The sequence below is a fragment of the Condylostylus longicornis genome, unplaced genomic scaffold (genome assembly GCF_029603195.1).
Source record: "Condylostylus longicornis isolate FDR11 unplaced genomic scaffold, ASM2960319v2 ptg000040l, whole genome shotgun sequence".
NCBI classification, from domain to species: Eukaryota; Metazoa; Arthropoda; class Insecta; order Diptera; family Dolichopodidae; genus Condylostylus; species Condylostylus longicornis.
The window spans coordinates 8,344,936-8,369,892 of record NW_026578009.1 but is presented as its reverse complement, the minus strand read 5'-3'; the positions used below and the strand labels follow the sequence as shown (position 1 = coordinate 8,369,892).

Sequence of the window (24,957 nt, the reverse complement as noted above, 5' to 3'; positions counted from 1 at the left end):
GTTTTTTTCAATTCCATAGAAAATCTATTGTATGAAATTTTTCAGTAGAGCTCAATCATTTCAACTGGAATTAATGTTTGTATGTCCCAAATAAATCATTATTCATTATATATAGTGGGTGATTCAGAAAGGTATACAACAACATATACCAATGGTTACAGAATCCAAAATTGGTAAAACTTTTGTTCCGAGCTGGGTGCCAAATCTCAAGGGTTTCCGAGTTCCAGGAATTTTAACGAATTTTCACGAAATTTTTTCTTATTCAAGTTTTTTTGATTAAAACTTCCGTTCTGAAAAAGATAGGAACTTCAAACAAACAGTTTCTGAAAGGTCTCTGTTTCAACAATTTCTGGTAAAGGGCTTAAAATAACCATGTTACTTGATTGTATATTTTGTTGTATATCCTTCAGAATCACCCTGTATATGCATATATTATACCTATAAACATATGTATTTAACACACATAAAATTACACGATATAGTAAAAACTTACATAATGTAAGTAAATAATAGAAACACAGATTTCCAAAAAAAAATGAGAGAGAGTTATTTAGTAAACATAATTGCTTATAAGAATAATTGACGAGCAATAATAATTTAAATTTAGAGGAAAATTTAATTTTTAAATAGCCGCGAGAAACATCTCGCATTGCATCTTATAATATTTTGACGTCCCAAATTAGAATTTTTTTTTTACAAACAATTCAAAGCAAAAATACTTTATGTGGTTATGTACGAGTAGTTCTGATTTTCTCTTTATATTTCACAGTTACATATAGGTTTTAAGTTGTTGCATTTATGAGCAAATTTAAATTTACACTAAAGTATGAAATTCGTTTAAGCATGTGCCACTTAACTGTGTTTTATATACATATACAGACACTAGCACCAAAAGTAGGGTGATAGTCCATTTTCTATTCGTTCTGAAAAAAAAATAAAAATTTTTATAAAATTCAAAAAATTCAATAGTTTTACAATTATTGTTGGAAATTAAATATAAATAAAATCGTCCTCCACGCCTAATTACATCGGTCCAGTAGCAGAATTTCATTTTGTTAATTGCTCTTTTTATGTTAGTCAATTTACTTTAAAAAAATAGGTACAATTATTAAATAATTGGTAAAATTCTAAATTGCAAAAAGTTTTTGAGCAACTTTAAATTTTGAAAAATATTAGAAAAATTTGAATATAAATAACTAACACCTTTACAAATTACAAATAAATTTCAATTCTACTTTTTGAAAAAAATTATTTTCATTCTTCACTATTGGTGATAAATAATAATTTTTCGCGTTACAACACTCTATTCTCTCTGTTTTATTCTAAATCCTTTAATATTTTTCAAATAAAAATTTTCATAACATTTTTTATCAAAGTAAATATTCCATTTATGCACATACATACATACTAAATTCACATTTTTATGAAGTATACATAAAAATAAAATTCAACAAATTTTTAACACTATGAATTGCTTTGAATCTAAATTCATTTTATGTACCAATAAGAATAATTATAGTAGAAATGCATATTTCAATGATCTTTATCTCAAAAATAGCACATTTTCAATTCATATCCTTTCATTTTCCAAAATGAAATTCTAGCTAAATTTTTTCTACATTCATATATAGTAAATAAAATAAAAGTAAAATTAATAATCATAGTGATTTTTTACTTCAAATAACGTTTAGAATTTCATTTATGTTTTTTATTTTAAAGTAGAGAATTTGAAATAATGAAGTAGTAAAGTAGGTATAAGAATATTCTTATTCATAATAATTACATACTATACATACATCATGTACAAAAAATAGCAATCCATTCCTTAATGTTTACTCAAAAAAAAAATTACTAGCACATTCCAATATTTCAATCTTTCAATTTAAATTTATTAACAAAATTTTTGAACTTGGCTTTTAATAAGCATATTATTCAGAATAAAATACATTTATTATGTTTTCTGCTATATTACTATTTACATATTGTCATAATATACTAAATTCAAGAAAATTTCTGCATGCGTCCCATTTAATTTAAAAATGTGGCCAATCATATTGTTTGGATGAGAAAAATGTATATTTGAAATAAATTTTGGGAGCTCAATCATAGAAAATAGATAAAGGAACTCAAAATTCCATACAAATTTTTGTATTTGTCAAAATAAAAAAATCAATAATGTCAGTTGAAAATGTCATTTTTCTTGTAAGTAGATAATGTAAGAAACTCGAATGGCCCATTGCCATACTCACACAGTACATATTTGCCGATAACCCACAAAAGACACAATAATTATTCTGTATCTTATATTTGAATATATAAATTCCTTATATTTCTTATACCAGTACATATATACTAGTATAGATGTACACAAACCTAAGTGATATTTAATTTTTAAATAAAAAACAAAGAAACCTCCCTTGTCGTCCTACATATTTTTTGTGCACTAAATACCTTACCAAAGACGATTTTCTTTTATCGTCTTCGGGAAAAAAAAATTTAGACAATTTACAAATTTTGGGTATTAATATATTACTACCCTAGTTATTGCCATCAATTACAAGGGCAATGTTGATGTTATTAATGATTTGATTTCAAATTATAATAAATAAGAAATTAGAAAACACAAAAAAATTGCCTACGTATATATAATTTTGCCTATAATTTCCTATTTAATAACATAAATAGAAAATTATACAAAATATCGCCATACCAAGTATAGAGTTAGTCGAAAACCTCCAGATTCTATATACACCATGAATTAATTAACTCCATTTCTATTTAGATCAGAATAATAGACCAAATACAGAAAATCGCTTGAAATAACTAAATCTCTTTTAGTTTTACTTACAAAATTTAATTATGAATTTTTAAATATTTTTATAATTACATTGGAAGGTATTGCTCTACAAAATTAATAATTTCAATAGCCAATTTAATTCAATTTACTGAACTCCGGAGAAATTTTCAAAATTAAAACAATGTGTCCGATATTGTAAATTTACTGCCGAACAACAATTGTATATTATTCGTTCAAAACCGATCTACAATTAATCACATCTTACGAACGGTAAAATATTGTCGATCATTTCAACATTTTTTTATGTTACTCTTTTTATTCTTAGAGAACTTAAAAATTTTAAAAATTTTTGAGTTCTATAAGAATAAAAACTTATTATAGAACTTAACAATTTTAAAAATTGGCTCCAAACTGGAAACGAACTCTCACTACCTTTCTTACAAAATTGCAATACGAAACCACTGAGCTAGAGATTTGAATAGATATAACTATTTTGTGTTACATGAACAGGAAAAACTAACAAGTAAAAACAATCGTTGATTAAACGTCAACATAACTTTTAGAATTGTTGAATGGACTATTGTCAAATTAGGACTTTACATTTTACGAAATTGAACATACGGAAAAAAATTCCCGATCATGCACCAATTTTATTTAAACGGTGATTTACTTAACAATTTGATAATCTCAATTTAGTGTAGGACAACTTTAAGCAATATAATGAGAAAGGAAAAGGAAATTCACAATATAAAAAATTTAAATTTTTCTCTTTAATGTCAACAAAATTCTCATTTTTTTTTTCATATACATATTTATATACGACGACAACGTTATAAGTAAAGTAAAAAAACCTTTAGGCAGTAAAATTAAAAAGGAAAACCACAATATTCTACCATATCTTGGTTTTTGCCATTTTTTTTCCATAACTATTCTCTACATTACGGGTAAGTACATACAATTATAATTATTACATCCTTCTGTATGAATATTTTATCAATTTTATAATTATATATAATATGTAGATATAAGTGTATACTAGTATATAAAATGAAAAATGTATGCGAATAAGTTTGATGAATGCAATTTTTATTTTTTATCCCACAAACATTAAAATTATATAGGCAATGTGCGATAAATCAACTTTTATGTACAATTATTATATGTACAATGTATGTGTATTTATAAACATATTCTTATACGTACACATGTTATGGATATATTATTATATTTTAACAGGTTCCAACATTCTGATTGAGTAAAATCAAGTTAAAACAATATCCGTAACTGTCCCAAGTTTTCAATATTGAAGAAGTTTCTAAGCTTTCAGAAAAATTTAAATATATGGTATTTGTGGTTATATGGAATTAAGCGAGTATTATTTTTCATATAAAAACGTATTGTGTTTAAAATTGCATAACTTTAGGAGTAGCATATTTATGAAATTAGAATGAAAAATGAGAATTTTATGAGAGAAGAAATACTAAAAATAGACTTTATTTTTGGTAAGCAACACAGGTTTTCGCATTAAAACTCGGAAAATTTGAAGTCGATTTAATTTTTATAAGAATTTACAAAGAAGTTATCGTAATTTTTGATATTTTTTAATTGAAAAAAAAAAAGAGTCAGGTTTGCAGTTAAGGTAAGCCCATACATAAAATGTAAAATTAAAACGCAGCAATTAAATTTTTCAAATTAAAAATTTTAAACGTAGCAATTCGAAATTTCAATAAGTTTTCTTTTAAAGAAGATCACAAATAATTAATGGAGGCAAACATATAATAATTGAGTGTATATAAGTTAAGCAGCAATTGAATCACGTAAGTTATTTTTTTTTTTTTCAATATAGTCAAATCAATTGTTCAAATGCTAACAAAATGAAAAAAGAACACACTTAAATACAGTCAATTTTTAAAATCTCTCAAATTTCAAATCTTGTGTTGAAAATATGATATTACTTTCTAAATACTAAAAATCTACAGACATAAGGACTCAAAAAAAACCACCATCCAGATAAATTTCTATTATATTTCTAAATAGAATATCAGGAATAAACGAAACTCCTTATGTATCTAGACGCTCTATGTAACGATATTCTTTATATATTTACTTTATGTAAATCCGAATACAGACACAGAACTTTACTACAAGTTTATTATATTTTAATGTTGCATTCTTTTTTCTGTTACACACTTGTATGTCATATGCCATAAATATAGAAAATCGAATATAAAAGGATGATGGTATAAGATGAAAATTTTATTGGTTTACTTACTTACATATTTTATCCTCCAGATTTAATTTTTTTTTGTATATATACATATATTGTCCATTTAAAATTTATATTACATATAGATTTTTGCATTATAAACAAATCATGTACGATACTCTCATATTATATGAGAGTTATGATGTAAATAAATTATGTTACTGCTGCCACAATTGAAATGGGATGCTGCTGCTGCTTTTGCTGTTGCTATAATGCAGTTTATTGTAATATTTTTTTTTTGCTTTGTCTGTACAATATAAAACAGGGAAACAATATTATCCAATCCATCAACCTAGTTTTATTTTATTATATTAAAAATAAATTTTTATGTTATTATTTCTGGATAACGAAAGGATATTGCGTTGTGAAATGGATTTTGTTTTTTTTTTGTTCTTTTTTATTTAATAACAATGCACTCTACTGTTATATAATAGAAATATTTTATTTATATTGCAGTTTTTGACTGTCCAACTTTACATATTCAAATAAATTTTATTAAATTGTTTCTTTATTTTTATGGAATATTGAAAATTCAAATTTATATTTACATTTTTCTAATACTAAAGGAAGAGTATATCAATCTCAAGTTTAAGTGGTAAATTTATTCAACTTTATGTTTTGACTCTGTCAGCTTTTTGGTAACCGTGTCAACTCTGTGATAGTTACTCAAATGATAAATTGTATAAGTTGCACGAGTTTGCACCTTCAATATTTTTATTGTACTTGTTTTCAAATGGCCGTCTTATTTAGAAAATAGTTAATATTATGTTTGACTTAAATGCTTTCTAATATAATATGAGGAAATTACTACGCTCACATTACAATTTTATGGATACTGTTTTAAGCGCTTAGACAATTTTAACTTCGTTTTATTACGAATTCCTATTAGGAATGATATTGTACCTTTAAAATTGTACCTTTACCTTTTTAGAATTGTATAAGAACAACAAACTACCTTTTAAAAATTGTATAACAGCTCCACGAACTATACTTATTCGATTACACTTAATACAGTTTTTGGCAATTATTACCAGGAATTAATAAGTCAATCAATTTTAAGGTTTTCGCTAGAATAGATTCAGTAGACGACACAAAATAAAAATATACTCTTCAATATTTATATGCCTTAATTGCATATCTAATGTCGATTCAGAAACTATTTCAGCAATTGACGTTATATCATGCATTTAAGGTATCGCATACTATTCAGATATTTTATATCCACATTTTTTCTTTATCACATAGTGCTTAATATACGCAAATAAGGAATTTTCATACTTTGACTCCCATATTTTTAATTAATACTTGTTTAAAATATTAACAAAATCTTGCATTATTATACTTAAGTGCACTTATGCATGTTAAATGCTATCAAAATTAATGCCACAATAAAAATAACAAAAAAAATATCGCACATTTCATTATTCATTTTTGAATTAATTTTGTTAATTAAATTTAATATACTATGGCTTTAGAACATAAGGGTTAAGGTATTTTGTTAAAGGCATCGGGACTATATTTGAAATTCTATAAAATTATTCTTAAAAATCAAAGCTATCTGTATGTTCGATTTATTAAATTTCGATTACCATTTTTGTTCCCAGATTATTGGGAGTCCCATATTGTATCACTATTTTAACCATCTCACTTTTTTAGATTTTTTAAATGAAAATTATTCGTCCAGTAATTTAAAGCCTTTATTTTTTTCAACTTAAATTTTCTTAAATTTTTTCAATTTGATATTTCAATTTTTCTTTCTCTCAATATTTCGTACAAAAATTTTAAAATATTGGCTAAAATTTTCATCGTTCAAAATAAAGTGTGACTAAATTTTGTGAATCCCCTCCCCCATAATATTTTGCAAAAAACCGAGTTGCAAACAATACGAAAAACTTTCTTACCAGTTTAAAATTGCGTTGACACACTCTCTTCTTCTCATACCTTGTAAGCAATGAAAAATAATACAGAATGAAGCACTTAGTAGCAAAATACGCAACTAGTATTTTTTAAAATCCAAATTTTATGGGGTTTATAATATTAGTAATCCGAAATAAATCAAGAATAAGAAAAAAATTCTATATTTTTATCTGAATTTATATGAATAACTTTTTATTGAATTTTATTTTTGTTCTAGGATTTTAAAGATTTTCATACACACAACATGTAAATATGTAAAAAAAACAAAAATTTATTTTTATTTATTGGAAAACATTTTTTTTTTTGGTTGTTGTAGACGATTCAAGAATTTCTTATACATTAAACACAAAATGATGAATATGAAATTTTTTTAGATACTTTAACAATTTCACTTAAAATGCAGATGCCCCAATATAAATATTTTTTAATATAAATAAATATTTTATTAAAATATAATATTTTTTATTAAAACAAATTTAAAAATAACTTTGCAAATTTATGTGAACATTCTTATAGGAAAAAACAAACTACGTAAAATGATTTTTGTTAAATATAAGATCAGGATGAATTTGTAAAAGAATTTTTTATAGACGGTCTTCACAAAAATTCTCAACTTCATATAAAATTTTTAATTGAACAATTCCAAAGTATTTAATTGTTAATACTAAAAACTTCGCCAAAAAATTTTTGAAGAACCTTTTACTAAGAACAGAAAAGTTATCATTATAGCCTCATACATTCGTTCTTAAGCAACTGATGTACGTAAAGTCTGTGAATAAAATTTCATATTTTACAAAATGAAGTTGAGAAATTTTTCTAGAACAGTAAGGTTATATTTGTGGTATTTTCCCATAATCTGAGTAAATGCGTTTAGTTTAAATTTTTATCGCAAATTTTTCGCAATTCTCTTTCTCTTACTCATAATTTCTCTTCTGTCTTTCTCGTCTCAACTACTTTTGTAAGTAAGAGACATTTTTACTTGACAATTTTTTACTTTACAAGTAATTTTTTCATACATAATTAATTTATTTTTTTTTAACAAATTATTTTTACTAAATTAAACAACAACAACATGAATGAGGAATTCAAACTTAATTACAATAATTGACGTGGTTTGTAACGGAAGATAATAACCAGTCTATTTTACAATAATTGATATCTTATCTTTTACATACTACTTACATTCAATAGGAATAAAAAATTTTTAAAAGCTCATATTCTTATAGTATAAAAATTCATATATAAACAAAATCATATGTAAAAGATAAGAAGCAAACTGACTTCGACCCAGCAAATTAAAAGTAGAAGTCAATTACTTCAATTTACAAAAGTAACAACTTTAGCACATATGTATATGAATGTGATCAAATTATACCATTTTCTTGTAAGATTTGTGCCCGTCTTTTAATAGAAGTAACTTGCGCTTTCGTTTTGAAAACTTTGTCATTCATAAAATGACATCAAAGAATTTGTAGTTATTTGTAAAAGCCCAACTGTTTTATAAGAACTATAAAAAGTAAAAAATCAAAACATACATACATACAATGTATTTTATTTTACTTAGTTTTTTATCTTATACAATTAAATTTTACAATAGTTGTCTTACAGCACTATTTGACTCTTGTTATTGTCATCTCTGAAAAATTAGTAATATTCTCACTTTATAAACGTTCTCAAATTATTTAAAATCACCTTAAAATATCAGTGCTAAATCGCTTAAGCTTATTTAATCGAAAAATTGTGTTCAACAATTTTTTATTTTAACAGGTCTTTTAGTAAGTGAACAAGTGCATTTATTTAAACACATTTATTGCTGTTCAAACAAAATTATTATGTAAACATTGAAAAAAACCTGTTTTAGCCATTATGATTCATTCAATAATTATTCAAAACAGCAAACCTAATTGATCAAACTTAGTTGATTAATTTCAAGAATTTACTGATTAAATTACCAAAAAAAATATGTTTGTTGATTCCATAAACTAATTATCTCAGTGTGAATTAAGATTATACAAAAATAGACTGCTTTTAAAATACGTACCACTTGTCGTATATTAAAAAAAACGGGTTTTTATAATAGCAAAAAAAATTTATTTTGCATCGGCCGGGAATCGAACCCGGGCCGCCCGCGTGGCAGGCGAGCATTCTACCACTGAACCACCGATGCTTATACAATAAAAATTTGAAACTCTCATAATTTTTTTTCGATTTTGATAATATCGCAAGAAACTTTTTTCAATTAAGAAAATTAAAATATTTTTTCAACACCAAAACTTTAAATTTTGTACGAAATTTAATAAGAAGAAAATTAATCTTTTAAAATCATATCAAGGCGAATTATACACTATAGTGACTGGGTAACTAATGAAGCCATAAATTTCTACAATAAAAAATTTAATAATTAAAAATTCACTATTTAAAAAAAATTATTCTTAAAAAATCTTTAAAAATAAATTTTACTATTATTATCAAATTTCATATTCCAAGCAAATGTTGTACCAATAGCGTATAAATAAATAGAAAACACGTACACAATATTAAAAAATTTCGCCAAAATATATGCAATTTTTTAGAAAACAAATTAAATATCACCTACTTATACTGGAAATTTTTGGTTTCAATTTGACCACTCTTGTTAATGAACGACGTTTAAAGGTTACTAAAAATAAAAATGTATTTTTTGTTTTAATCACAACCAAAAATTCACAATTTTTTAATAGGAAAAATATCGGAAACACATTCCACGCTTTACATATGGAACATTTCTGAATATAAATCTATTTGTGATGTACTGAAACAAATCAGCAAAAAAAAATACTTCACTTACCATCCAAAACAAGATAAAAAAATATCAAAATTTTGAGAGATTTAATTAAAAATTATTCTGTAGATGAAATTTTAACTTTATTCAAAAATGTTGAAAATTGACATATGAAATTTGAGTAATTTACTAGGCTAATGAAAAAGAGATCAATACAAAATTGTGTTAATTACCAAAGCTTTATACAAAAAATGTGAAATAATCGTTTGAAAACAGGTAACATCCAACCACTACATGTAATCAGTTGTTCTCGTACTCTTGTGGGGTTCAACCGTACTGGACTTTTACTCTATTTAATTTGTAAATATTTTCAGGAATAAAAAAGTTTTTGTACTTATTCGCTGAATTAATTTGAGAAACATAATTATTTTGGATTTTACAATAATTTTTAAGTTTTGTTCTTTGTTAATTTTGTCCCATTATTTTTTCTCATCAGTTTTGTATTTTTGGTGCTTATACATTTTAATATAACGCGCGCTTTCTAACGTACACTACCATCATGCCAACAAACTAATTCTTTTGCAATAATAAAGTAGACAGAATGCAGCTTTCTATACAATGTAGTATATGTGTTAATTTAATACCGTGCCGAAATATCTACAACATAAGTTGACTATATGAAGTCTAACAAAGTCCCATTCAAATGCCACAATTGTAGTTAACATCAGAGGCTTAAAATGTATGTTCATAACTTACCCAGTTGAAATTTAATACCTATATAATATACGGTTAAAAAAAAAAGATGTTTAAAGAAATTAATTGGTGGCATCTACAAGATACATATTAAATATTTAAAATAACCTTACATAGCTAATCAAATACAATATGATTTTTACATCTCACTAGTATTAGGATAGTTTTAAGTTTTTTTATCTACTTTCGTTTTAAGATAGTAAAAGTCTTGTTATGACTCAACATGTGAATGAAGCTCGGACTTTTTTTCCGATTTAATTTTCCAAAATAAAAAAGTAATAATTTAAACAGATTTGTTTAAGTCATAAAAACTAATTTAAAACTAATTAAATTGAATTAATGACGTATTTCATGTTATAGTTCTAAAACTAGAGTATGGTTTACTGTTTATAAATCTTTTTTTTTGTGACAAACAAGAAAATTATGAATAATAAAGACAAAAAACAAAAGTTATATCAAAAAAATCTGATGTGATCAACACATAACCGACCACAAGGTGTTTTATCTAGTAACTAGTTTAGAACTTAAATATTATTTGCAAGAGACAGCCTCTAAGGTAAACTAAAAAATGTAAAACCGACTTCCAGAGAAAGTACAGTTTCCAAGATCTGATGTTCCCAAAAAATTTACTAACTCATTTTTTTCACATTCCGAGTGTTGAATTATTAAATTTCAAAGAAATTGATTATTTTTTTCTCTTTATGCTCCTAAAGTAAAAGTCGGCCTATAGTAAAAGTCCATTTGCTGATACCTGAATTCCTTGAATAGCTGAGTGACTAATAGCAATTGTCATAAAAAAATTATATATATATATATATATATAATGTTAAATTAAATAGGTTGAAAACTTTCTTAAAAATTATCGAAAATATAAAATCAGTCTTTAGTAAAGATCCAGTTCCCGACAGATACCTGACTTATCTCAAAAGAAAAGTTGATCAAAACGTAACATACTCAAAATAAATTCTAATGAAAATTTTCTACAGTGAGATACGAATCTGCGCCGACAACTCACCGGCAAACATTTCCCTCAAAATGCATTTCCACTAAAAACTCGTTTGTGCCAAATTTAGTGCCATTACATAACAACCCTTACAGTATGCAAAGCGGTCGGTGAAAAAGAAAAAAAAATACTGAAAATTTAGTTAAAAATGGAAAGATTAAATCAACTAAAATTTGTTTTATTGAAACAAGAATACCTTTGCAATCTCATATTATAATCTTAATCCAATCTTTCATAAACCGGTTTAAAAAAATCAAAAAATAAACACATTCTATTAATCGGAAACAGTAGTCTTTATTATTATTCCAAATTTACGACATCTATATTAATAAATGTTAATGATATACGAGTGTTATGTGTTCTTAAGCTCACATATTTGATTGGTAATATTCTTAATCCATAATGTACTCGTATAACGTTCACGTAATTATAAAGTAATATAAAATTATAAAAAACAAAAAAAAAGACATAAAAAAATCTCGTAAGGCCCAAGCAATTGTCACTCTATATTTGAAATTAGAGATAAGAATCTGCTCCCGGTGAGATATTACAACACCTATATACTTACATATGCATACATGCTTTTAAAATTCTTAATTTCTAACATTTCATCCTTTTACATTCCGTGTATTACATACGCCAAGCTTATACAATGCAGTATGAATATGTGTAATACAGTAGAAATTTAATTCTATATTAGTGACAATGATGATGCGATAATGAAATGTTTATCCGTTTTGCTTTTTCGTTTTTCTTCTTCCTCTTTTTTTTTTCTATTTGTTCTATTTTACCTTTAACACTTTAACTTACCTCTTCGACATTGTACGTATAAAAGTTTTTTCTATGTATACTATATGTACACGTGTGTACATACATGTGTGAAATAAAAATTTACACTTAAGTTGATGAGACTTTCCGTATTTTAAGTTGAATTTATAAGTGATAAAAAGGGATTTTTTAATAAAAAAGGAAAAAAAATACAGAAAAAAATATAAAGGTAAATTTCATAGAAATATACTTTTAATTTAAAGGTAACTGTGCCAGAATTTATATGCTTATCTATATATACATTTTTGTCGTACGTTACATATTAATATTTTATTAGAATGTATACTTTAATACAGGTTGTCTGCGACTCAATGATACTGCCGATGGCGGATAATATAGAGGAAACAGCCGAAAAAAATATAAAGGAGCACATTATACAATTAGGTTTGTTTTTACGCGATTCCAAAGTTCTCGAACAAAAATTTCTTTATACATATAGGATTGTTTGGGAAGCCCGTGTATTGCAACAGTCTTCAAAATTCGTTGGAAATTTAAAGCTCACTTCATTTGTTCCATTGGCATAAAATGTTTATCGATATAAAGGACAACTAGATTTCCTCTAATTCTTCATATCCATGTATCAGTGATTTATAGTCAGTGATTTTTAGTTAGAAGGTATAAAGTGAATCCTCGAATTGTATGAAATTAAAAGGTACAAACCAGAATTGCTTTAAAATTAATTAATTTTTTTCAAGCAGCATTTTGTTAATTTTTATGATAAGCGGCGAATTTAAATTTTTTCTGATTTCAAATTGCAAAAATGAGCAGGATATTTTGATTTCTTTTAAATAAAATTGAATGAATTAAGTTTGTGAATGCAAGATTATTTTAAAATTTTATATGAATTTTATGCATACATTCGAAATAATTTATAAAACAGCCTATTTCTTTTAATTTCTATAAACTTTTTTATGAAATTTTAAGTGAATTTTAACTTATGGTTTCGGTTTTATACAATTTTAGAACATTACAGAACATATACTAATTTTTCAAAAAATTTAGAGTTTCTGTTTCGTATATGCTATCGAAACATCGAAATATAATTACACGGGACTTTTAAGAAGTTCGATTTAATCAAAAACAAGTATACTTTTCAGGAAAATCAACCTTGAAGTCTAGTTACTCAAAAAAAGAGTTCCATTGTCCGGATCTGTGCTATCTGACTGCTTTAGAAGAACCACTACATATTGAGCACCCTGTACATTTTATTTATAATATCTATTTTATATCCTTATTATTAGATGTGAGCCTTATGTATATGCAATAATAATTACGATATATACAAGGAATAATTTCAATTCAGTATATTTTTTAAGAACTAGAGCGTACACAAGAATATAAACATACGTTACATACATGTATAAAATTTCTATCATTTAGGTTCACTTACACCTTAAAAATATAATAATATATAAAAAATAATTTTCTTTCTTGTTTTTATAATATCACTTGGAATCATCTAATGATGTGACCTGAAAATTTTAGTCCTTTTTCTTTTTTTCAAAAAAAAATAAATTTTGCTTTTACTACTGTATACTATATTGTTCTAGTTCAAAAAATAAGTATGTGTTTTTTTTGTTTTCTTCATCTTTGAATTCAATACCAAATGACACACAATATACTTTACGTAAGTAATTCGAATTAATCTAAGATTAAGAAGAATCTAAAGTTACTTTTACTTTTTTAATTACAACTTTTATTACTCAAGTCCGAATTTAGCACTTTTTAATTCGTTTTATATAATATGATATAAAAATAACGATGTAGCTACCGTAGCCCAAAAAATCAGAGTTTTATGGAAAAACAAGCACAAAATAAAAGTGATCTGTTCTCTTGTATAATTGCAGTTACTATAATTTGTTTAAAAGAAGCAGTGGTAAGGTGCTGTTATGGCAAAATCCGAAAGTTTTTTCAAAACCTAAACCAAATTATTTGATCACTATTAGGTGATCTTCAAAACAGTAAAATTTACCATGGCGTTAAATACCCAGTGAAGGTTTTCACAATATTTCTTCCAATCTTAATTTATATTTTTTTTTATCTCACAAGAGCTTTTGACACTTTCCAAATTAATTTATAGATAACATAAAATTTATAAACCCTGTGTCAAAATATCGAAAACAGCAGTATAGTTAAATTTAGTTTTACTTTTATTATTGGTTAACCCTTTTCGCCTTAAAATTTATTCTCATAACGTTCTTAATAAAATTACAATTTCACATAAATTAATTCACTTCCATATTTTTCAAATTTTTAAAGTCTTTAATTTTAAAAAATTCCAATCGACATAAAAAAAGTTCATTTACCTCATTTCTTATATACAATACTCAACGACGATACATCGAACTAAAAGTAATAAGTTTTAAATTAAACAAGACTAAATCATGGCAGCATTTAAAAGTAAATCCTAATCGCATACAATAAGTAAAACTATATATCCTTATAAATGTCCTTTCTGTAGCAATAACATTATTTTTCCTGTTTTTTTTTTGTTTTAGTTTTTTTTTTTAATAAAACGAGGATATCGTTTATGACCAAGGCAAATAAAAATTCTATTATATATGAAATGGAATCAAACAACAAACAACACTATAATCTGGCCATTGTACGTACAATACCCACACCTATTAAATGTCTGGTTAAGAAGACTGAAATTCATTCAATTTTTTCTCTTATTGACAAAGTTTGTAAAACTATTACCCATTTCAATAACTTTACTTACTTCCATTTTTTTTTTCAGAATTTTCTTCATCCTTTTATTATTATTATTTTTTTGTGTTTGTTTTTGTTATTATTTATAAAACATATTGCTCTTTTGCTTTCATTGGACGTGTGTTATCTACAGTGAATGCGTATTACTTCATATACATATTTAGTTTTAAATATATAGTAAATCTAAGAACAAATGAAAACAGTATTGCAATGTACACGTCTTTTAAAATTTTATAGAATTATATGAGTCGATTTCCTCAAATTGAGTATAAGTAGAAATCAATCAAATATGCGCTTTAAAGCGTAATTGTTTAGCACTCAATGCTAAACAATTACGCTATTATTTATACTGGTCTATTCGGCATCGAACCTTTCAAAAAATTATTGAATTTTTGAAACCTTCCCGGCTCACATATATATAATTTTATTCTTGCAATTATAGTCACCTCAAATAAAATTTTTCAATTTGCATTTAGACTCTCCTTTCGGAGATTTCATCATTGTATACAAAAAATTTGTTAAAAATATGTGCAAAAATTAAAAATCACTAAGTATCAATTTTGAAAATTCACATTACCGCTTTTTCGAATTTCACACATTTATTTTTCTACTCTCCAGTATCTATGGAGGAACTACTCTCCAATAATCATTCTATACATTTAAGTAATAGAAATGAATACTCGTACAAAGCGGATTTTATTCATTTTCGATGGATATGTATTTATTACAAATGTGAGTTTAATATTAGTTCGGAATAGTTGCCAAACTATGTTACGAAAAAGCCAGTTAAATTCCGAATTCTCAAATAAACTTCTAAACATTGTCATTCTTAATAAATCTCAAATTTATTCTTGCATAAATTCTATATTTTCCTCAATTAAAATCAATTGCGGACACTTATGAATTTCAAAATATTACACAAAATTTTGTTATGAAAAGAACGTTCTTAGTTTTGTGTATCCTTTATGTATATACACACAGCTACAAACTTTTATTTGTATTTCAATAAAACCAACAAGTATTTCAAACAATTTCATATAGTCACGAACAATATAGAACACGTGTAAGCTACACATGAAAAAATTTATGAATGTAATTTTTAAATTGAATGTATATTATGCACATACATACATACATAATTGTTTTTCTAAATATATACAAGGATTAAGAGAAACAAAGAAAAAATTATTGTACATCATATAAATTTTATTGTTGTATGCAAAAATTCAGGATATTTTTAATACTTCACTAAACTGAGACGAAAATTTTGAATTCTAATTCTTCCATTTTTGATTATTATTTTGTTTTTCTTTTGGTATAACGCAATTAAAGAGAAGAGAAATTAAAATTCATAGCACACAATGTTTTATTTCTGATCTACGCTAAATAATTTTATTATTTAAATCATGTTACAAGCAATTTGAAAAGCCCCTAAATATAAAACAGAAAAATAAATGTATGAAATTGAAATTTAATTAAAATTTTTTTTGTATGCCAAACATGAAAACAATCAATTAAGAATTGCTGCAAATTGATAAAATTATATTAGAGCATTTTGTAGTATCAAACTTCCGATACGATATATTAATAATTAAATCGAACTATTATTCATAAAGTTCTACATAAGTAAATATCGTCATAACATATACTTAGTTTAAACTTCCTCCCACATAAAATTTATTTTTTAGGAAAAAAAAATTTTCTTTTTTATAAGAAAAACCATACTTTTTAAAAAATATCATGTAGCCCTAGACTTATCAGCTACAGCAATATAAGTTAGCGTATAAAATTTCATTCAAACATTGTTCATAAATTTATAAATTTTGTTTGATTTGATTGTTTGTTTTTTAGGAAACCCCATCATATTTGCATCTAACCAAATCAAATTTGCCAATATTGTTATTCGATTTACGGCAACAATAAATGCACATTCTTGTATATGTATATATATATACTTAAATATTAAACACAAAATAACAAGTGATAAATAACTTTTGTTAAAATTTATAACAAATTTGAAAAAAATATTTATACGTATATGTATAATAAATAGGTGTAATGAAATTAACTTAATTTAATGAGGTTTACAAATAAATATTTTAAAACTAAATACCCAAATATTAATATCAAAATTTTTTTTTTAACATCACATAATTCTGAGAAGCTAATTGAAAATAAGCTGGTCTATAAAATGCAGGTAAATTTTGTATAGTTTTCTTTTTAACAATTGGTGACTCCTTTTTCTTTTCCGATTTCTTTGCATTTAATTCAGCTACAACAGAAACACCTCCTTCCCTAGTTTCATCTTCGTAATCATCAAAATAATTCAACTGATATTCTTGACAATCTTTCTTTCGATTTTGAGAATTTTTAGTTTGTTGAGAATCGTTTTGATTTTCGGCTACATTTTTATTCGATTCAGAAACCATTTCATATAAATTTGGTTGCAAATTGTTTTGGTTATTAGCTTGATTGAAGTAAATTATTGGTATTTGGTGAAAATTATTAGTGAATTATTGAAATTATTAGTGAAAATTATTGGTGAAATGTTCTATTATTGTTGATATTCATTGGTTGAGAAATATAATAAAATGGTTGGGAAACATGTGATTCATAAAATCCTGATGATGAAGGCATCGACGACGAATGACTTTGGAACGAAGGTTGTGATGAAGTAAGGGTAAAATGGGAATTCAAAAATTGATTTTGATTGATCCCAGGTCTGGGTATTAAAGCAATCAAATTGCTATTAGGATTATGAGGAAATGTAAAGCTATATCCGGGAATCAAACCTTGTGATGTGAAACGATTTCCAGTAATCAACCCTTGTGGTAAAGGGCCAGAATTTGATGGTATCTGAATTAAATCTGTATAATATGATGGATTTTGTTGTTGTGTATGTTGTTGTTGTTTTTGAGTAAAAAACTCACCGAGTTGTTGATTTTGAAAATTTAAAGAATTTATCTCATTGGATCTTATAGGAGATATAGTGGTTGATGTTAGTATATTATTGTTATTTAGTATCAAATTCGTTTTGTTATATGAAAATGTGTTAGTTTTATTAAATAGAAATGATTGAGTGACTGATGTTTTATTAAAAATAATATTTGTAACATTTGCAATAGAATATTTTGATGGAATGAATTTCCCTTTAAATGGAAAATTTTCGGTAATTATGTTCTTAACATTATTTTTTCTCTCTGAAGTTTCTGCTGAATTTGAATTATTTTGTATAAATTTTATTGTATAGATTTTTGTTGTTCCTTGAATACCGTCAACAATAGCAGAAGTTTTTTCACCCTTATATCCTGTAAGAATAATGGTTTGAATTGTTAGTTAATATGAGAAATGTAAAATATTTTTTATAGTTTTTGAAATTTTTAAAAACAATTCGAAATGGAAATAAAATCGAAAAACTAAAAGTAATACATATGAAAAAATGAAAGGTAAAAATTCTACGGGACTGATATTAGTATCATCCTATTGTTCTCCTACTAACACTTCGGTAAAGAACTAGAATTAAGGATTTGGCAGATAAGCGATTCCATGGTCTCTTAGAACATATTTCCTCATAGTTTTCCTTTTTTTTGTGTTCTGCAATTACTGACAAAGCACCAAATTCGTGTTTGTTTCAATATTTTTCTAAAAGATTTCTTCTTAGCATTAATTTTGAACAATAACACAAAAGCGAATAAAGTTAATCAAAAATAAATGCCATACCGTAAAATAAATAATTTATATAATACTATTATATTAAACTATTTTTTAACTTAGCACAATAACTTATTAATTACAGTATTAAATTATAATTTTCAATTGAGATTTCAATATCATAGGTTTTGCGCCAATACGTTCTCTTACAAGCGTTCCATTAATATTTCTATTTATAAATTAAAGCTTATAATAGGACAACATTAAGAAAAAAAATTCACAAATTTTACCATAGCAATTATTATAATAAAAAATTCCAATAATAAATATAAAATTAATTAAAAACCGTTTTAACATGGTCAAAGAAAAAATTCAGACTAACTAATAAATTATTTCAGTACAGTCTTTTATAAAATTTTATTAAAAATTTCAAATAGTTCGCATAAAATTTCTCTAAAAAATTCTGCAAAAAAAAATGAATGAAATTAATGAAAAAACGAGAAAAAATAGAGTTGACCGTGTCAACTCTGTGATACCCGTACGAAATTGTTATACTATGCGAGAATAAATATACCATAGCTGACTATATGCAACAGACTATGACTTTAAGTTGCCGTACTATATTCATTTATGCAAAATTTCAGTACTGTGTTTTCCATATTTTCTTAGATATGGCCAAACTATTGTTGAAGTTGTTTGGCAGCTAACAGAAGGAGCCAAGCTACTAATATATTCCCTTGTGTGAAATTCCGAACATACGTTATCCTTTTTATTCTGTTTCGATTTTTCAATTTTTCTAAAATTATTCTAATTAGGTTATCGTTATTAAATAGTCAAACTGAAAATAATTAAAACAGGAAAAATATAGCTAAAATTTTTCCCCAGATGTTTAAGTTAGTAATAACCTATAAAGTTAGTAATCTTACATACCTGTGTAGATACACAAAATAAAAAATCTGATGTGGTCAGCACATAACCGACCGCAATGTTAAGTGAAAGTGTTACAGAATATTTTAAAAATGACTATTAAATACTTCTTTCCAATTTTTAGGGCGTAAGTAAGCTTTTCGTTTACATACCTAGAAAAATGTAAATTTGGCTCTTAGTAGAGTTTCGTTTTGTGCTACCCGAGTTCCCTGAAATGCTCGCCAGTTAGTTTCGGTAAAAACCAGAACTTAAATATGAAATTTCAAGAAATTCCATCAATTCGTTCCGTAGATATGGTAAAAAATGATATGGTAAAAAATGTAAATAATAAATTTGATAATAAACGACATTAGTCAAAAACAGAAAAAAACATTAATTTTGCAATTAAAAAAAATGAAAGTCATTAATATAATTTCAATATAGTAATAAATTTCCGTTTGTATGAGTGACAGGAAGAACTATATGTGCATATAAATTGATCGTTTTAGATTATTTTTATTGATCTCAAAACAAGAAAAGAGATTTTTTTGCCCCAGCTGAGAGAAAATTTCCATATTTATTTAAAATTAATCATAATATGTAAGTATATATACAACCTTGTTTAAAAAACAATATATTCAAAGTGAAAGGAAATAAACTATCCAATATTATGTTTAGTGAGGATATATGATGTTTATTGACAATATATCAGTGTACAGAGTATATCATTAAAAACGAAAAAAATTCACATGTCAAATTTTCAACAGGAATGCATTACTCCGTGATAGAGAAACGTAATAAAATATTTTTAGAGAGAACTTGGAATTTCAATTTCGACTGTTTGACGAAGTTTGCAAAGTAATGCAAAACACACAAAGTGAACTTTAACAAAGAGCCAAATTTACAGTTTTCTAGTTAGGTTAACTAAATGCTAATTGTCTGTCTGAAATTCTTTCACTAAATCCAAAATAGACTTTGCGGTCTGTTGATTTATTTTTTAGCTTTCCATACTTAATACTCGTAGTATTATTGTTATTTTGATAACATTTATTTTAATAAATTTTTTTAACTGTTCAAAACAAAAAAAGTAATTACATATAAAACTTCTGAGAAACCAATAAGTAATATTTAAACACTGATATATACCTTATAAATAATTTATTTTATAATCATAAGATAAATTTAGGCAAATCATGAATTCCTAAAAATTATAATTTATTAATTGATTTTATCATTGTCAAATATTGTTAGCGCTACAAAAACATAAAATTTTATGTTTTAATTACTTTAATCGAATGTGTTAATTAATACCTTGATAAGTTGATAAAATGTGGTTGTGTCACTTACAAAAATAAATAAAAGATGAACAGCAAATTATGATACACTTGATGAATAGATCTCAAAAATATAAATTTTTCAATAAAACATTTGTGAGTTATATTTATGGCTATTTTTATAATGTTATAGACTTAAATTGCTACTCTTTAAAACAAAAAATTACTGCATCGGCCGGGAATCGAACCCGGGCCGCCCGCGTGGCAGGCGAGCATTCTACCACTGAACCACCGATGCTTATATCCCTAAAGATTTATAAACAAAAAATTATTTTTTTTGTTATCTTCACAATAAATTAAGCTTCAGAATTTTGTTCACAAAGTTACATAAAATTTTTGTAAATTATTTTCTATTTTATTAATATAAATACCGAATTAGATATGTACATCGAATTTATGATAAAGCAATTTATAACGACTCTGTAAAAGAAAATGTTACTTTCTAGCAGAGCCTTTAAATATAGTATCAATTTCCCAACTTTTGAACAACAACTCAATGTAGTTACTTCAACTGAATAACTATATCATAACTTCTATCATAAAAGATACGATATGTATTTTGTTCGTACTCTGTAAATAGTTAAACATACGAAGATAATTATAAATAAATTTAATTTTAAATAAATAAAAATTTTTAATTTTTAAGAGAAAGTTAAAAAGGTTTGATCAATATTTCCTATTTTTTTTAACATGCCAACTTTCCAATCTCACACAAAAGTTTTATGATAAAACTCAATTTCATTACAAAGTTGTTATAAATTTCTAAAGCCATTCTATTGGAGATATAAGAAATATTTTTAAAATTTTAAATACCAAATTCATAATCGTATATTAAATACATTACACTTAATTACTTAAGTGCTGCACCTACTGGTAAAAATAACGATTTTTTTTAAATGTATATTCCATTATTATAATAATCGTAAGTAGTCGTAGTCTTCCCAAAAATTACAAAATGTCAAATGTAATTTGTTATTTTAGCGACAAATAAAAAAAATGCCCTCCCCGGCGGGGAATCGAACCCCGGTCTCCCGCGTGACAGGCGGGGATACTGACCACTATACTACCGAGGACTTGTTTTTCTACTATATATTACTCTTACTTGATGCCCAATAAAAAGAAAATGATAAAAGATTGAAATAAAAAAGATTACATAGTGTTGCACACATAAAAAATTTGTAAAAAATTTGGCTTTCTTTGTCAAAAATAATAAAATTTATTTGATTTCAAATACAAATTTTCGAGATTGCATCAAGTTGACAGCAAAAAGTATAAATCAGCTGATTCTGGTCATATATGTACAACATCCGTCAAACATAAAAAAACATTACTTTTCCCTTCAAGTAAAATTAAGCACTTGAGAAGAATTAATACAAATCCGGTGTAGGAATTAATTTTCTACTTATATGAGTAGCAAAAGAACTATACTTATAACTACAAGATTTCTATCAGAAACCGGAATTCCTAATCGATGAGAAGAACCATACTTATAACTGTAAAATTTTTATAACAAACCGGCATTCTACACTAACATGAAATGAATGAATTTGAAATTTATATAGATTAATTTTATTCAAATTTTTATCGATATAAATACATACATAGAAATACAATATTTACTAATACCTATAACATTTTCTCAAATACTATTGTCTAATATCTCATAATTAATTGAATTTATAATCATAAAATGTATTAAGACAAAACATGAATACTTAAAAATTACAGTTTATTAATTGATTTTATCATTATCGGATGTGTTAATTAATACCAAGATGAGTTGATAAAATGTGATTTTGCCACTTACAAAAAGGAATAAAATATGAACAGCAGAATTTCATTAACTAATTTTAGACAATGAATAAAAAATAGGGCCATATGCATATACATATGTAAGTGTATGTTCGTGTAAACTTGTAAGACTTAGAAATATCTACACTCATCCCTCGCTTAACGTAAGCTCTCTATGTGGAATTTCGGTTTCACGGAATTCAAAAATTGGAAAATAGTCTCTTTTTACGGAAAAAAATTCGATTTACGGAAAATTTTTAAAATGCAAACAAAAAAAAAGTCTAAAAAATTACAATTTTTGTAAAAAAAAAATATATATCTAGAAATTTTTTTGTTTAAAAATACATACATATATGTACATATGTTAAATATTACCTAGCTCCGTAAAAACCATTGTGATTATGTATGTATATGTATACTGTAATGTTTTATATGAAACAGAGATCAGATCAAAATAATGCAAAGAATTTATGTATGTATGTACTCGTATATGTAATTGGTTTTTTTTCAAAGAATTAAAGTTTCTTTTTGATTCTTGTTGTCTAATGTTGTAATAATAATAAAATCCTAATATATTTTTTGCATATTAAAACAAAATATGTGTACCTATATAAATTTAGGTAAAAAATTATGTGATTGTAACGTAATGTAAGAAAAAAGATTCGATTTACGGAATTTCAATTTACGGACAACATTTCTGGAACATATTAGTTCCGTAATGCGAGGGATGAGTGTATTATAAATAATAAAAATAAAACTTTATTATAGTGCGCAAGCTAATTTTTTTATGTTATAGATTTAAATGCAATTTTTTCCAAAAAAAATAAGTGCTGCATCGGCCGGGAATCGAACCCGGGCCGCCCGCGTGGCAGGCGAGCATTCTACCACTGAACCACCGATGCTTATATCCCTAAGGATTTATAAGCAAAAAATTATTATTTTTGTTATCTTCACAATAAATTAAATTTTAGAATTTTGTTCACAAATTTATATAAATTTTTTTTCTATTTTCATTTCATAGCTTAATACTCGTATAAACACCGAACCAGATGTGAACCATATTTATGATGAAGAAATTAAACCGCTAAAAAAAGTTTCTTTCTAACAGCGTTTTAGAATATGGTATCAATTTTTCCTACTTCTCACAAATTTTACTCTACTTTGAATAGCTATTTATTTCTATTGAACATGGTTTACGCGTTTTGTTCATACTCTGAAAATAGTGTAACATGACTTTATTATATAAATAAATTTCACTAAATAAAAATTTTTCATTTTTGCGACAAAGTTAAAAAAATTTATTTTTAAGACAAAGTTAATTTTAAAATTTAAAATAAAAAATATTTCATACATTTTTTAAACATGCGAACTTTTCAATCTTACATAAAATTCAACTTCATAATAAAATTGTTAAGAGGTGTAATAAATACACGCATATATTATCGTATATTAATATGATAATCGATAATATGATAATTATAAAAATAACAAATACACAATCGTATATCAAATAACAACTTATGAAAATACATACAGATACAATATTTATTAGAGATAAATAAGCATTTCGACGATTATTGCAGTGCAAGATATCTGGTAATTCTATAAATATATTCATACATACATACATTTTTATGTTGAATTTCTTTTTATATTGAATTTTGATATAAATTTAGACCTAATGTTCACTGATTTTGTATTAATAACTTATGAAGTATAATTATTTCAGCTACTGAAAATAAGAAACACCAAATAAATATCGCCTAAACATATGCACAATATTTTAATCAAATATGATTAAATTTCATTACTATCATATTGAAAAAATATATAATTTCTTTTTCTGTTCAAATAAAAAAATATCCTCCCCGGCGGGGAATCGAACCCCGGTCTCCCGCGTGACAGGCGGGGATACTGACCACTATACTACCGAGGACTTGGTTTTAGTCATTTTTCTATATTATATCTATTTGCTATACTTGAGATCTAAAAAACTTCTTTGAACACAAGTTTCTAATTGAATAATATTGTAAGATTAAATTGTATTGTATTTTAAAAATAAATTAAATATGCATACACATAAGCAGCTCCTTATTACAGTATTATTTTCACGTTGTTTTTATTATTTCAATGATCTCAAAGCTTTTTTAATTAATTTCGAAAATGCTAATAATTCAACAGTTATAAATTTAATAAATAAAAAAAATAAAAATTTATAAAAAAAATTATTCTTATAAG

General features: G+C 25.1%; 5 non-coding genes across 5 annotated transcripts; all 5 read right to left on the bottom strand.

The window, feature by feature from the left end:
* Window positions 1–9,076: 9,076 nt before the first annotated feature.
* Trnag-gcc (transfer RNA glycine (anticodon GCC)) lies at window positions 9,077–9,147 on the bottom strand. Its single transcript has one exon. It is a non-coding gene; the product is annotated as a tRNA-Gly (tRNA).
* An 11,948-nt stretch (window positions 9,148–21,095) lies between these two features.
* On the bottom strand, window positions 21,096–21,166 carry Trnag-gcc (transfer RNA glycine (anticodon GCC)). Its single transcript has one exon. It is a non-coding gene; the product is annotated as a tRNA-Gly (tRNA).
* Window positions 21,167–21,929: 763 nt separating this feature from the next.
* Window positions 21,930–22,001, bottom strand: Trnad-guc (transfer RNA aspartic acid (anticodon GUC)). Its single transcript has one exon. It is a non-coding gene; the product is annotated as a tRNA-Asp (tRNA).
* Window positions 22,002–23,550: 1,549 nt separating this feature from the next.
* On the bottom strand, window positions 23,551–23,621 carry Trnag-gcc (transfer RNA glycine (anticodon GCC)). Its single transcript has one exon. It is a non-coding gene; the product is annotated as a tRNA-Gly (tRNA).
* A 962-nt stretch (window positions 23,622–24,583) lies between these two features.
* On the bottom strand, window positions 24,584–24,655 carry Trnad-guc (transfer RNA aspartic acid (anticodon GUC)). The gene has a single exon. It is a non-coding gene; the product is annotated as a tRNA-Asp (tRNA).
* Window positions 24,656–24,957: the final 302 nt, after the last annotated feature.